Raw genomic sequence first — 15,603 nt, 5'->3', positions numbered from 1 at the left:
TGAATCCACCAGATTAGAAGAGATTTCCAAGATCATCCAGTCCAACCTATCACCCAGCCATATCAAATCAACTAGATCACGGCACTAAGCACCTCATCCAGTCTTTTAATAGAATCATAGAATCAACCAGGATGGGAGAGACCTGCAAGATCATCCAATCCAACCTAGCACCCAGGCCTATCCAGTCATCTAGACCATGGCACTAAATGCATCATCCAGTCTTTTCTTCAACATCTCCAGGGACGGTGACTCCACCTCCCTGGGCAGCCCATTCCAATGCCAATCACTCTCTCTGGCAAGAACTTCATCCTAACATCCAGTCTATACCTCCCTCAGCACAACTTGAGACTGTGTCCCCTTGTTCTCTTGCTGGTTGCCTGGCAGAAGAGACTGAGCCCCACCTGGCTACAGCCTCCCTTTGGGTAGTTGGATGAGTCATTTCATGGGACACTTACCACGTGTAGTATTTAAATTCTGAAGCTAGGTGAAGAAGATGTTTGTCATTACTTTGAGGAAAAGCATCTAAAATTAAAAATAAGTTTTACTTAAAGAAATTAGATGGGATATTTTAAATAAAGATAAATAATAATATTAAATTCAGAAATAACAGTAAAAACAATTCCCCTTTCCCCTTTATTCCTTTGTGAAACTTTTTAATACCAGAAATTAATTGTATACTGTTTGTGCATTGGAACTGACTTCACATCTCCTGTCTCTTTAGCTTTTAAAAACTTTTCTGAGAATACAGCATTTTTAATGTAGTATTTAACTTCATAACAATGCAACAAGTACACTTGGACTATAACAGTTTCCAAAAGGAAGGGAGAAAGGGAAGAAAAAAAATGAAATGGAAGGGAAAGGCTCATATTATTCCCACAGACAGAAGTAATAGAACATTCCCTGTTCAATTTTGATACACTGAGTAAAGAGAGGAGGGTAAAAAGTGGGGGAAAAAAAATGCAAAGTTTTTCCTTTCAGTCAGAAGCCCTGAATAAATCTTATGTATTTATTTAATGTCAAGTTTGCAACCATGACTGATCTGAGCACCTTTTTATTTTTTCCTCTGTAAAAAAAAATTACTGCTTATAGCCAAAATGAGCTACTTGTAAGAATTTCCAAAGGCAGTAAAGAATTTTCTCATCCAAAACCCAGGCAATTCGAAGAGATGTATGGGACCTTAGCAACCTGGCTAGCCACATTCCACTTACGGGCTGCCAGCAGACCTTTAGCGCAAAACTAATCACCTAGGAACGATCAGGAGAGCAGACTAGGCTTCTGCCTCTATTGATCTGCACTCAGCAGCTCCTGTGTTTGAACAAGGGCCTCTGCAGCAAAACGAGCCACAGTCAGAGTGTATAAGTAGATTTAGATTAAGGCACTGCCCCCGGTATTAACAAGACTCTGTTAAGGTTACATTTGAGTCATCCTCACCATTTGTTTGTGCAAGTCTGGTGTAACTCCTTTAATCAGATACTAAGTAGATAAGGTGGTGTCCAAATCAGAACACTGAGAGGAAAAATCTCTAAGAAAAGAGCTGATCAAAATTATAGCTAATTTATAGTGGGCTTTCCACAGGGAGTGTTGGGAATTTTGAAGCTTAGATAAGCTGGGAAAATGGCAGTGTAGAGAACAAGATGGTATCTCAAGTACTGTGAGGTCTCCTGTGATTTGAACTGATTGGAAATGAGAAGTCCCCATTAAATTTTGTATTTCAAATAAATTCTCCTTCTCACTGCTAAGACACTGTTAAGAAAAGGCTAATGCTAATACTGTGTGTAGTGCAGGGAGTTTTCACAGAACATAAAAGCAATCGAGGTAAATGTGTACCAGGACACACAGCAGTTGCTGAACATTTCTAGGCTACAGCATTTGTTTTAGATGTGTGTCTTACTCCTATCACCTCAGCTCAGATTGAATGTTCATCAATGTACTGCTTATTGACTTTGTGCTCACATACTGAACCAAGGCACTATGTTATCACAGGTCTTTTTCTTGCCTCTGCTGTGTTTATAATACACTTTGCAAAGTTCATATTTCATAAGAGGCTGCAATGCTAAACTGCATTGTAAGGAGGAGGGAAATCATATAAACAAAGCATTCAAGCACAGCAGAACTGATAGCATTCCTGAAGAACTCAGCTTAAAAATGCATTTTGGACATCACAAAAAATCCTTTTTTGCATCATGTTGTTTCTTCCTCTGAATAAAAGTAATAAAAGTGTTACTTCAGAGCCATTTAACTCAAGCACATTTCTAATACCATAATCCTCTGAGCTCCATAACACCTGCTTGCTTTGATTTCCAGTGTTCCACATTTAGTAATTACCCCATTTGTTCTGGTGGGTTAATAGGAATAGTATTTATGGGTGAGAAATGCTCCGAACAGCTCCTGTCCTTGAGAAGCCATTCCCTGTACTTGTACTCCTCATATGCTGTGCTCTGTCTTATTTAAGAAGCTGCTCACATGTACAGTTCCATGGCTTCAATTCCACAGGTTAAAAGCTTTCCTTTTCCAAACCAGAGAGCCCACTAGTCCTATATATTTCTGACTAATTGTAAGACATTTTGTTAGTGAGCAGTTTTGAGTGCTTAGTGCTGAGCCACCTCCTCAGTATTGGACAAAGTTATGAGGTGCTTAAAGGACTGGCAAAATGTGCTACAGGAGCAGGTTTTAATTACAACAGTGCTGGGTACAAAGAAATAAATCAGCAGAAGATTCTTGCCTTTTACATCTCTTTTTAAAATAGAGATTGCTTTGGTGATGTAAGAGGAACTAAATGCAACCGCAATAGTATCTTCACAAGAGATTGTATCTCTAGCTGAGTGGCACTGCCACAGAGGCCAAGAAACTTGCCTTATGTCATAGTAGAAGATAATTCATTCAGTGTCTCACATCTGCAGGAACCTTAGCTGGTTTACCTTTCTCTTTTTTTTCCTCTATCCAGACACTCCTTTGACATGCACTAAACCTCTTCATTCTCTTGAATGAAAGGAAATCAGACCCAGACTGAGCAAGATACTGCTCAAGAACATTAGGATACAGGTAGAAGTCAGAGAGATGAATAATAGTAAATTGAGTAAATAAACTGCAAGCCATACAGAGATGATAAATCATGGTGTGAAAAATATTTGGAGCTTCATACCCGTGAGAAAAGAGCATCACTCATTATGTCACATCTCTAACACACAGTAATAGAATGGCTTGAGTTGGAAGGACCTTTAAAGGTCACCTAATTCAACTGCCCTGCAGTCAGCAGGGACATCTTTAACTAGATCAGGTAGCTCAGGACCCTATCAAGCCTGATTTAGAATGCTTTCAGGGATGGACCTTCCACCACCTCTCTGGGCAACCTGCATCAGTGTTACACCACTTCCACTGTAAAAAAAATGTCCCCTTTATATCCAATCTATGATGCACTGTTAAGGTGCAGCAGGGTGAGTATATTCAAGCAAGTAGGTCACATGTTCTTTATGAATGCTCCCAAGATGTCATTGGTCTACACAGCCTTCTGAAAACATGATTTCCTTCCTGGAGCATGGGCTCTGCTCCTCCCCAGTGACACAAAGCTCTTCTGTGACTGGTTAATGTGCAATGGATACAGGTGGGAATAAGTGATGCCATCTGTATATCATCACACCAGAGACAGGGCAATGTCAAAAAGCGTCTTGATCTTGCTCTTTCTGGAGTATCTGCTGTTCCACTTGGTGGTTGAGAGAAACTCCAAGGAATGCAGCATTTCTGCAACCAAAGGGGAAATATCCCCACGACACAGGTTTGGTTGTACATAGAAAAACCAAAGGCTGTAACTTCATTTTGAAAAGGAAACATTTCAAAAAGATTGTGCCCTGATGGATTTATCCAGAACACACATGCATGTTTGTTTAAAAAAATAAATTAAAAAATCAAAACTGAGTGTTTTGCACTTCTAGAATTACTGAAAACTTCTTGCAGGGAGCTAACTATAGCACAGGCAAGGTCAGATAAGCCCAAAGCAAGCAGATGAATACCCTAGCTGCAGAAATCCTGAGGCCATCTCTTACAGAGAAAGTTCCATTAAAATACAGATGGTATCAGAGAAGAGATGTAGCTTTGTACTGTAAAACCTGCCTATTGTGCAAAAGGCATTAGGCTTATATCAGACTAGCTGAGATTTTTGTGGCAATTTAGATGATGGCAAATTATTAATGTAGAAGTACCTGTTTTATAGAGAATATCACTTTGCTTTTTGTCTGATTTTCATCATGTGCCATGTGTACAGCAGTTGATCAAAGGCTGTGAATGCATTATCTCTTGCCTCGCTTACCGTTTCTGAGAGAAGATGAGAAGGAGGAGAAGGGAGGGACAGAAAATGATGATCAGAAATAGAAAATTTTCAAAGTAGATCAAATAAGGCTGTCCGTAATCATTTCCCTTTAATGAAAGGCATCATTAATCAGCTGTAATGGTGGCTAAGAGCATTGGTGAAACAACATATAAGCTGAAAAAAAGTCTCCAAGAAAAAATGCACACTGCATTGCAGCAGACATGCTGCTCATTAGTTTAACTCAAATGTCACTAGTTAATGGGGAAAGCCATTTAGCAACTGTCCTACACGGTAACACAAGTTTCTTCATCAGCCTCTCTAGGCACCTGAGTAGTGCACAACACACACAACCTGCCAACAGCAGGCATGCGTTTATGAATACTTCCCAGACCTTTTCTGATACCCCAGCCATCCCCAAAAACACAGCAAGTGAGGGGATACATGGAGCTCTGTTACTGCCTGTGCATGAAAAACAGACTCGCCTGAAGTCCCACCAGAAGAATTTACAGTGCAGCACAGCCAGGGAACAGATGGGAGGCAAAGGGATCAATAGCATCAATTACATTGGTGCAGCACCTGCCCGAGCCAGAGCACCTGTGCTTGGCAGCAGGCTGAAACAACGCATGCCACAGTCATTCCCTTGCCTGCTGCAACCTGTCCCTTCACCCAGAACACCTCTCTGGCTTATGTCCTCTCATCAAGGGGAGACAGACAGGGCTCTTAAATAGAGCAGTGGACTTGGTTTTTCAATGCTCCCTTTGGAAAGTTCCAACAATAACCTCCCCTTAAGTGTGCCACACACATCATGCTGGTAAAACTCCTCCTCAGTTTCGCAGAGACACACCACAGAGCTGTTCATAATCTTTCCTGTGGCTCCTAGGTGGGCCAGTGGAATGGAGCTGGAGCAGAGACACACCAGAAATGCAGATTCACCATCCAGAAGAGCCCCTACAAACTAGAATGAGTTGCGAGGGATTAGAGGAATCTCAAATGTGTCCTAAATCTGCTTCTGCCAAAGCCCAGAAACATGATCAAGAGGAACCATCGCACATCTGTTTTACACCTCTCTCCCATATCTGCAGCACTTTAAAAGCTCATCACAACAGTTAGTAAAACAATATTTTTAAACATTAATATTAAGATTAAATAGACATATTTGGCATTTATGTGAATATATAAAGGGACATACTACCTGGGTGAACCTAGCAATCTGAAGACTTAGAGTAGTGCAACAATGGGAAACCTTCAGAACCAATACTCAGCTATAAGATCAGGACTTTGTTTCATTCAGCCAGTAGTATTACATTATCATGCACAGACTGAGTTGAAAGACATCTGACATTAATGGAAATGCCTTTAAAAAATGAACTTAAAACTGTGTGGACAGAGCTGATAGGATGACAAATGTTGTTCATCACAATGTGTGCGCCTTTGGAAAAGCACAGGAAAGCTTCAGAGGTTAACAAAAGCACCGGAGAACACCGACAAATTAATCTTGGACTTAATTATGACATGAGTGGCTTTGCTCTACCCTTGAACTTTTTCAGATTTTGTTTCACACAGAGAAGGTCACTTCTTCTGAGAATAATTAGCACCCCCTGATTTGGGTAATTCCTCTTGCTTTGCTTATTATCACTGCAAATTCAGTTAACTGACACCAACTCCTCTGATATGAGTACTTCATGGTTGTGAGGGAAGCATGAAAAGGAGGTTTCAACATACTAATTGACAGGCATCAGACAGAACCTTCCCTGTCCTCTTTTAGCACCAGACATGGCTTTTAACAGTACTGAAACTGAAAGACCAAAAGCCTATTCAAATAAAAAAGCTGGAATTACTGTCTAAAAGACGACTACAGGAAAAGGACATGCACATCTGGATAGTCTCCCTAATACATCCTCTAAGCTGTCAAAAATCCTAGTATCCTAGGCCAGATGTTGTATCTGCCTGTGTTTAACAGTCCTCCAGGATCTTTTGTTCCCACTGGCCTTTTTCAGCCACTTATACTTTTAACTTGTACAACATCCTGTAGTAGAAAGACAGAAACTTCCTCAGACTAGCTCAGCTCCTAGACACATCAGAAGGCAGATAGTTAAACAGTGAGAAATAGCAAACATTTTTTCCATATCTGCTTTTCTCTGTCCCTCACAGAGTTTTATATCGGCCTATTTTCTTCTCTTCATTCACTCCTTTTCAAAGCCAAAACATGCCAATCCAATCTCTCCTGTCAAAAGTTGGGCACCTTTACTTGAAGGGTTTGCTGACCTTACATGATATTTGCCGTTTGCCTAAAGAATTCTAGAGAGCATCCATTGACTGTGTTTGTTCTATGGATTAGTTCACTTTGCATTCCCTACGTATCTCTCTCATCCTTTCTTTATATACACATAGACATACATATATATTTCTGAAATTAAGAGGAAAGCAAGAAGAGTGATTTCGATTTCTGGATCTCTGCAGTCGCCTGTAATGCCTCAGAGTGCCTCTTCTTCAGCAGGGACCTCGCTGATGCTGCAGCAAAAGGCAATCATCAGACAGCCCACAAAACTGATGTTCCTGTTCAATGTTCTATATTGGTAATCTTCAACGCATTATCAAATTACTCAGCTACTTAAAAAATCCCAACACTTTGACAAGGACCCAATCAGGAGCAGTTCTCTCTGCCTTTACAGATATGTCTAATTACCCAAGGATTTTTTCCTACAAGAAAGAGCTCTGCTAGAACAGGGAAGTGGCTGAAATTCAGTCATTCCACGTGCCAAAGCAAAAATGTACCCTTTCACCTCCAGCAGTGGGGAACAGTTGGTTTTCACAGAGAACACACAAAAAGTCATGTCCTGCTGATTTGGTTTACAAACTGTAGAGCTAAAAATATTCTTTTCGGCCTGTCAGAACATCTGATCTTGTAATCCACTTAAAATCCAAATGACCTGCACAAAAGAGTGCCTGTTTTGTTTTTTACCCAACCAATCTCAATAAGCTAGTGCACTAAATAAGTGAAGAAAACATCTGACTGAGATGCAGCTGGAGAATACAGCTTGCTCCTGCTCTTTACTGCACATTTGTAAAGAGAAGTCTGCTGATACTTGAAATTGGAAGCAGATTTTTGCACTGAGCTAACACAAAATGTATGTAGCAATTGGGACCTTCTGCCTGCACCCACGATGGTTGCCAGCCTGTCAACATTGGCACTTAGAAACTATGGTGGAATTGCTTGCACCCAGATATCTGCTCTTGCCTGGCTGCATACTTTCTTTTACATATTCTGGGTTAAAACTCTGAAGAAACCTTTAATATTATGTCAAATAGGAGGAGTTATTTCTCTACTTTGAAGAGACTCCTTAAGCTTTTTTATCTCTAATTATCTTATCTCTTTACCAATGAGAACTGGTAGCAAGCACGGACAACAATCCCAACTGCAAAGCTTTACTAAGTAGCACAAAGCTGAAGTCTGACAAACTGAGACAGTAAGCATTCCAAGAGGGTCAGGAACAGGACAATTGCTAGAGGCATCATCAAAGCGTCCTGTGGTTGTAGTTGCCTGCTATTTCATTGTGTGAGTGATGCTAAAGGCTTTCCAAGATCATAATTACATTAGGTTGGAAAGAAAACATTCTCTAGGTGGTTTGGATCTTCTTACGAGACATTGCCACCAGAGCAGAATGTTATTTCTAAAGAGAGGTGATGGAATAAGACTGAGGTTGCACATCTCTGGTGGTGCCTTCTTCCCTGGCAACAGGCCATTACATATGTTCAGCTGAAAACATGCCTGTCCAACACTGGGAGTAAGCAGTCAGTAATTTTATTCTAGGTCTAGATGCAGGTTCTGTTCATTTTCTTCACCTGCAGACTGCTTGGAGAGCTCTTGTGAAAGAAAGGAGTTAAAACTCTGTAACAGGAATCTGAAACCTGAATTGCTGCAATAACAGCTGTTGACAAACACAGTGTGGAACAACCCCAGAAAACATTTAACTAGCAGCATGCAATCAGACACATGGATGCTGCAGTGAGAGGTTAAGAAATAACTATCCTCTCAATAGCTAATGCATGTTTGCATTTCAAACTTCAGTTATGAGATCCTCCTGTTTCTGCTAATTTTCCAGCTGCTCCAGTGCAGTCAGCAGCACGTCAGAGACTGTCAGAAAAGATCAGCCTGAGATGCGAAGCACAAAGCTCTGTAGCATTCAGCTCCTTTTAGCTCTTCTAATAAGGGGCTTGGTTTTGGTTAATTTGATGGGATTTAGTTCTAGCACTGTCATCTGCCAGAGAGAGCCCAAAGTGTAACACTTCTGTTTAAACACTTTAAATGCCAGATACAGACTGATCTAGACATTTCTCTGCATTTCTTTGCTGCTTAGGAGGAGAGGGATGCTTAGCTCTATCAGTTTATGGTGGCAGAGATGAAAAGGCACAGTGCCAAAATATTTCAAATCAGATCACCATCATGAGCTCTGCTATCTCAGAAGAGGAAAAAAAGATTAATCTCACCTGCAGGTGGGCAAAATTCAGTGCTGCCAAGAAAAATGCAAGCAAAACTGCTTTTACCTCTAATAAAAGTGTCTCCAGCTGCTGCATTATGGTACCAAACAAGTTCCACATGTCAGATGAGGAATGTGGTGTGGTGGTGAAAAAAGAAATGGCAGGCACCATCTGTATTCTTACAAATTCAGCAGTTGCCTAGAGAGTTGCTGCCATTGAAAGAAGCAAGATTACTTCTCTGCTATTAATAAGGAAACTTGACAACATTGAAAAAGGACTTGAAGGAGCTATCATTAGACAAGTTTACATTCCACAGCATCTCCCAACAAAGAGAATGCGGAACTGGAACATGTAGGTACTCACCATCCTGTGACTGTGTGCAAAAATTTCCAGCAAATAGAACCTAGTTCTTGAGGAGTAATGTGCTGGGGCAGGAGCAGATCTACATCTTTTCAAATTACTATTAGACACTGCTCAGCTTCACTTCTTATGAAGACTTCACAGCAGCTCTCAGTGAGTAGGGGGATCAAATACATACTGGACAGCCCTGCATGACACAGCCTTGAAACCTGTACCATGAAATCAGGAAATACTTGTTCTGCAGTTTGGCTGTCAGCACATGTAAGAAGATCTTCCAAGGCAAGGACCACCTGTCTGTGTCCACACTCCTCCAGCTGATAGGAAGTGGCATGAAATGAAAGGAAAATTAAAGGGATCGGTAGGGAAATCCACAGCAACTGCAAGGCACAGCATTTTGCATTGCTAGAGATATATTTGCTCACGGATGTGAGAGAAGGGATGGGGGCTGTTGTCATGTTCAATGAACTCTGAGGCTTTCATCTGCCTGGGCTGCCAGCCTGCCTGAACGCTGCTGCCTTCTGTAAGCACAGTGCAGTATGAAAGCAAATGAACTTCTGCAGAGTGGCACGGAGGTGAATATGCCAAGCAGCTCATTAGCGTAATGCCGGTGCATTGTTCATTGTTCAGATGCCAGTTCCCATTTTGAGCCTGGAGGGTATGCAAAGGGCAAGTAAACAGTTAATGAATGCCACTCTTTGAATTGAGTAGCTGAAATCCGTGCTGAACTTTTAAATCTTTTATGGCTGTGATATTTCAGAGTCCTAAAAATGAATCAGAGCATCTGACAGGTATGCCATGAAGTTCCATATACATGCCGTGCCAAGATTTAGCACCGAGCATTTACTTTCTGATATGCTGACAAAGGGAAAATGGTTTATGCAGAGGTTTGTGGGCTGTTTTGCACCTAAAATAAACTGCCAAAATGGAGCTTTTTACTGTTTCTCCTCTCACATAGAAAAAAATCCTACTGAAATACATGTAGTGGTTTCCCAGTACTATCACAAGCAAAAGGTTACTTCATCAATAAAATAATGTTGGTGTTCAAAGACTTAATATACACATTACTGAAGAGGTGGCACTCAAGGTCAATATTGAAATACAGTCAGCAGTGTCCCAAATGTTAGACTAATGCTCTGTACTTACATTGCCCAGTTCATCTCAAAGCTCCTTTTTCTCTAAACAGGCAGGGAACAGTCAACCAGCCTGAATTACAGCTACAATTGCAATGCAGTGCCTTTGCAGCATCTATTTACCGTGCTGCAGTAAAACTGCACACTTAGGTTGATCAGAAAAGCATGTCTTTCTTGGAAAAAGAGGTAGCGAGTTTTCCAAGGAATTTCTCATTTTTCCAAGCCAAAGAAAAGGGAGAATGTTATGTTTCATTCTGATAGAAAACAGCATTTGTGCCTGGGTTTCTGCTTTTAGGTTTACAGATTCCTATGGCTGTGTCTGAGTCCCTTCCTGACATCACCTGTGTTTTTGGGACTATTCCTCGTTGCCTCCATTTCCATAACCACACACTGACACTAAGCTTTGCTGTTCCTGTACTGAACCTTGCACAAAAGCCAGCTGCTGGAATGTTCACAGTACCAAAGCAGTGTAGACCATAGAGGTTGTCAAGATCTGGCCAGATGATGTTCTGAGCAATGTGATTGGACCTCATTGCTGATCCTGCTTTGAGAGGAAACTGGATTAGAGACCTCCTGAGATCCTTTGCAGCTTGGGCTATCCTGCCTACTTGCTGGAGTGCCCAGCCTCTGATGCTGGACCATAATCAAGCATTTAAGGAAAGGGAAATTTAAAATTTCTGCTGCAGAATGGATTTGCCTTCAGAAGGATTTTGAAGTAGAGGAAGAAAAAGTTTCAGAATTTGCTGCTCTGGAGGTTAACATTTAAAGTTTTCTCAGGAGAGTGGATTTTTTGTTCACTTTAATTCCTCTCCAGAATATGATCACATACGGAACAGGAACCACTGACAATGATGCAGGTGCATCCTACTGATGCATCCTGTGGGCTTTCTTCCACACATACATCAGGATGGTTTTCTGTGATTGATATTGAGAACTCCTGAATCTCATCTAGACATCTTCAGCCGCATTCCAAGCCCTGCTACTGCATTATGAACCCCTTTTTTCTTCAGTGGGCAGAGATATTTTGACTCTGAGGCAGACGTTTCTGTTGTTTGCATTCATATGAAGTATCCATAAGAACAAAGAAAAAAAGAAAGGTAGACATGCACCACAAAAATCTGGCAGAGAGGAAATAAATATTTCTGTCCCTTCCTTTATTTGAGTAAATGTACACAGAGAAGCAATTAAAAAAGGCTTAAGTTAAATTGGTTTTCCAGATGAACAATGGTTTGGATAGCAGTGACTGCATATATAACATTTATCCCTTGGGTTAATGATACTCTCTTCCAATTCTCCTTAATCTCATTTCAAAGTCAATAAATACTTCTTTTTTTGCTCAACACTTCTCCAGCATTGTTTAGAAAAAGGAAGAGGAGAGGGAGCGGGACAGGGAGAGGAGAGACTAAATTTAGAATTTGAGGAAGCTGCCGCCTCTGGAAAATCTTTGCATTGAAATTGCTCATCTGATCTCAAACTTCCTCTCTTAGTGGTGTTTCAGCAGTTCACTCCAATGAGTGTCAGAGCTCATAAGATGTGTAATGCCTCATTGAGAGACTCTTGGCACAAAGAGCCTAACAACACACATGAAAAATCTTCCAGCGGTGTTCTCTCTATCCTACCACCTTACAAATAATATTCACAGCTCTTAAGTGTTGGGTTTGCATCACTGTATTGAATTATAAAACATTTTGCAATATTCTCCTAAAAAGATCCCAGCTCCTTGTTTTTCATCTGCCAGTCTTTGACAAGAAAAAAAAAAGTTGTGCTGGTCATTATACGCCTTTCTTAACTGTATCCATTTATAACTTGTGTGTATGTATATGCAATCTTGTTGACTGTGCATATGTAGCCAGGTGGGGGTTGGTCTCTTCTCCCAGGCAACCAGCAAGAGAACAAGGGGACACAGTCTCAAGTTGTGCCAGGGGAGGTACAGGCTGGATGTCAGGAGGAAATTCTTGCCAGAGAGAGTGATTTGCCATTGGAATGGGCTGCCCAGGAGGTGGAGTCACCATCCCTGGAAGTGTTCAAGAAAGGACTGGATAAGGCACTTAGTGCCATGGTCTGGTTGATTGGCTAGGGGTGGGTGCTATGTTGGACTGGATGATCTTGGAGGTCTCTTCCAACCTGGCTGATTCTATGAAATAAATGTAGCTGTTCTTTTCAAAGCTACTTGGTGATACCCAAATTATGTAAGTTATTAAGTCCATTTAGAACCATAATTTCAGCACATAATTATTGGATGGATTGGACAGAAAAAAAACCTTCTGCCTCATCTCTTTTTCCTTAATTTTTTGGATGTCTTTTGTGGTTCACACTGTGCTTAATTAATTTAGAAAATGACTTTCCAAAGCAGCAGAGTCAACTTCTTGCACTTTTAGAAAGAGAAGATCTCTGTTAAAATACCATCAGAACACAATCTGGTTTTGTTAAGCCCATTGACGATCAACAAAGCTTTTTTTGTCTCTTGAACTGTGCTTATCAGCTAAACCACAAGTGGGAAGCACAACAAATGCTTCAGAACAATGCCACTGGATACAGAAACTCGGTGATTGCTGCTGTCCAACCAGCTCTTTATGAAAGCTGCAGGTCGCAAAAGATTAAAATTCTGCCTTGGCCAGGTTCATTTTTTAATAAAGAAGGGGAAAGGGGGCAGGGAGCCTTGGGAGGATCAGAAGAACAGATTAGCTGTCTACAGAAACACTAGTTATGTATCATTAACTCCACTGTAGCTATTCATAGTTAAAGCTGAAAAATGCCCAAGCTGACATTCCTTCCTCCCATGCTGTCAGGAGGGAGGCCAGAGACAAGATTTTCCACTTCATCTCCCAGTTTCCTTTTATACACAGGCTCTCAGCAAACTGCTCATGTTGCCACAACAGAGACCTTGAACCTTCAAAGCTATCTGCAGAGACAGACCCTTATCCCCGATCAATATGGCTGAGCAGAGAGGCGCAAACTGCCCACACACATCTCCTTGCAGGGCTGAGACTTAACACTTTCAGTGACTGAACTTACTTTTTGTAGAAGGGCAGAATGTCACTGCCAATTGGTATCTGCAAAGTGAGCTAAGTAAGTCTGATAGTCTGATTTTCACCAAACAATAAGAATGGGGAGATGCTTCCTTTGGAGATCAAATCATCACCGTGACAAAGTTAGCTGTGCACCTACTGCTGTATCCCTTCTTGCATCAGGAAATCAGACCAGCGAACAGCTGAGGAGCTGATTTCTCCAGAAGAAAGAGTTCTTCACTAAGTCCAGTTTCAATATCAACATGCGTGATTTAAAGGAAGAAAACACTTCATTAGCTCCTTTTTCAAATAATGCTGAGTACCAACAAAGGACAAGAATATTGTGCAATTCAGAGTGTGTGCAGAGAGTAACAAAATAGAAATCTGCTTGAAAGCATGCCAGCCACGAGAAGAATCACTTGGTCTGTGAGCACTTGACTTCACCTTGCCTAAACATGTATTAAACATGACTAAGCAGTATTAAAAATGCTGTGGCCAGCAGAAGTAGGGAGGTGATTGCCCCCTTTGTATGTGGCTTCAGTGAGGCCACACCCCAAATACTGTGTTCAGATTTGGGCACAGGAGAGATGTAGAGGTGCTGGAGCAGGTCCAGGGGAGGGTAATGAAGCTGGGGAAGGGCCTAGAGACTAAATCTTATGAAGAGCAGCTAAGGAGTTAGGGTGGGTTAGTTTGAAGAAGTGGAGTCTATTACTACCTGAAGGGACATTGTGGAAAGGCTGCTGCTGGTCTCTCTTCACAGGTAATTAGAGACAGAATAAGAGTGAATAGCCTCAAGCTGAGACTGGGGAGATTTAGATTGGACATTAGGAAAAAGCTTCTCACAGAGAGAATGGTCAGGGACTGGAATGAGTTGCCCAGGGAGGTGGTGAAGTCACCCACTCCGGATGTGTTTAAGGGTCATTTAGATGCAGTGTTCAGGGATGTAGTTTAAGGTGAAACTTGTAGAGCAGGGTTGGAGCTGGTGATCCTGAGGGGCTTTCCCAACCTGGATAGACTCAATGATCCCGAGGAGCTTTTCCAGCCTGAATGATTCTGTGATTCTATGAACAGCTCCTTCTCTACTAATACCATTTTCTCACTCACTCCAGAGCCTCACTCACTCTCACACCCTCACATAGCCAAGATACCACATAGAGTAGCTCAGCTTCAGTAAGGAGATGTTAGATCAAGTCCCTATCCTAGCAAGCCGGGGGGCCACCAGGCCCCCCGGCCTTTAGATCACCTCCACCATTCACCCAGTGTGCACCATGGGTACTCACCAGTGGTGACAGGAGGAGGATCCCTCTGCCCAAATGGGCAAACTTAGGGCTTTTGCCTTTCCTGGGGCCAGTTATAAAGGGGAGTGGGGAGGGAGGGCAAAGTGGTCACACCTGGGGTGGGAGGAGACTCCAATAGAACTCAGGTGCTGTGGGTTTGGGGGAAAAAGGGGATAGTGCAGTGTGAGGCAGGTGTGGTGGGAATGGGGAGATAGTGCTGAAAGGATGGAGAGGAAAAGGATGGAGGTGGAGAAAAAAGAGGAAGATGAGGGAAAAGAAGGAAACTGAGAGGGAAGGAGGAATATGGAGGGAAAGAGAAAGATGGAGAGGAGAGGAAGAGACAAAGAAAAGGAGGAAGATGGGGGAAATAGCACATGAAGAGGAAAGGGGGAAGATAGGGGAGAAGGGAGATGAAAAAAAAAGGAAAAAAGAAAAAAAATTAAAACTGAATTGTAGTGTTCACACTGCAACCACCCTTTTCATGAGTAACCCTTTGTAATTTCTGCTAGTAGTAGTAATCAGACATCTTCACTGGCTCACTACGTTGGCTAAAGAACAAGTCACACCTGTAAGAGGGGAAAAATGAGGAAATACAGAGGAAAACTAAGAAATAAAAATGAAAAATAAAAACAAATGCAAAATATAAATATATATACACAAAGCGTGAGGTCTTTCAGCAAGTTCCTCATGGGACAGCAATGTGCCCTTGGGCCAAGAGGACCAATGGCATCCTGGGGTGCATCAGGAAGGGTGTTGCTAGCAGCTCATGGGAGGTTCTTCTACCCCTCTGCTCTGCCCTGGTGAGACCACACCTGCAATACTGTGTCCAGTTTGGGGCTCCCCAGTTTGAAAGAGACAGGGATCTGCTGAAGAATGTCCAGTGGAGAGCTATGAGGATGACTGGGGGGTCTTAGGCATCTTCCCTGTAAAGAGAGACTGAGACGTGAGGCTATTTAGTCCTGGAAAGAGAAGGATGGGAGGAGGCCTCTCAAAGAGAGAAGGCTGGTCAATGTCTATAAATATCTGAGGGGTGGGTGTCAAGTGGG

General features: G+C 41.9%; 2 long non-coding RNA genes across 2 annotated transcripts in view; both read right to left on the bottom strand.

Moving 5' to 3' along the window:
- The window catches only part of LOC135179515 (uncharacterized), a 313,884-nt gene that overhangs the window by 141,626 nt on the left and 156,655 nt on the right, over window positions 1-15,603 (bottom strand). The window lies entirely within an intron of this gene.
- LOC135179519 (uncharacterized) lies at window positions 4,394-14,595 on the bottom strand. The gene is made up of 2 exons (XR_010304026.1): window positions 14,561-14,595; window positions 4,394-5,258 (listed from the first exon to the last, which is right to left on the bottom strand). It is a non-coding gene; the product is annotated as an uncharacterized LOC135179519 (long non-coding RNA).

Source organism: Pogoniulus pusillus, chromosome 11, assembly GCF_015220805.1.
Source record: "Pogoniulus pusillus isolate bPogPus1 chromosome 11, bPogPus1.pri, whole genome shotgun sequence".
NCBI classification, from domain to species: domain Eukaryota; kingdom Metazoa; phylum Chordata; class Aves; order Piciformes; family Lybiidae; genus Pogoniulus; species Pogoniulus pusillus.
Note: the sequence above shows the minus strand (reverse complement) of the source record. Positions and strands in the feature narration are given on the sequence as shown.